This window comes from Nanorana parkeri, unplaced genomic scaffold (assembly GCF_000935625.1).
Source record: "Nanorana parkeri isolate BGI_ZX_2015 unplaced genomic scaffold, ASM93562v1 scaffold2537, whole genome shotgun sequence".
NCBI classification, from domain to species: domain Eukaryota; kingdom Metazoa; phylum Chordata; class Amphibia; order Anura; family Dicroglossidae; genus Nanorana; species Nanorana parkeri.
The window spans coordinates 80,827-81,242 of NW_017308805.1; the positions used below are offsets into that span (position 1 = coordinate 80,827).

The following is a 416-nucleotide window of genomic DNA, read 5'->3' on the forward strand; positions in this document are numbered from 1 at the left end:
ACACACACCACCTCCCGAGGACGCAAAGCGCCCGGCTCCCCCCCAACAATCCTCATCCCGAGGACGCAGATCGCGCCGCTGACCCCCAACAATCCTCATCCCGAGGACGCAGATCGCGCCGCTGACCCGCAACAATCCTCATCCCGAGGACGCAGATCGCGCTGCTGACCCCCACAATCCTTATTCCCGAGGACGCAGATCGCGCCGCTGACCCCCAACAGAGATGGGAGGTGTTGTGTAGTCCATGGAGGTGAACAAAGCCGGGCTGATAGGACTTGGGGAATGATTAGATTTCCACAAAGACCAACAGATACAACAAATCCCTCCCATGGAACATCATTTCACAGGGAAGGGGGCGGGGCCATCCTGGTCCGTGCTTTTCTACAGCTTCCCGCTGCTGCACGCTGGCAGTTGAT

The 416-nt window shown here is 59.1% G+C and overlaps 1 protein-coding gene across 1 annotated transcript in view; it reads left to right on the top strand.

Moving 5' to 3' along the window:
• Nucleotides 1-416, top strand: part of LOC108801863 (glucagon-like peptide 2 receptor) — a 33,665-nt gene that overhangs the window by 671 nt on the left and 32,578 nt on the right. The window lies entirely within an intron of this gene.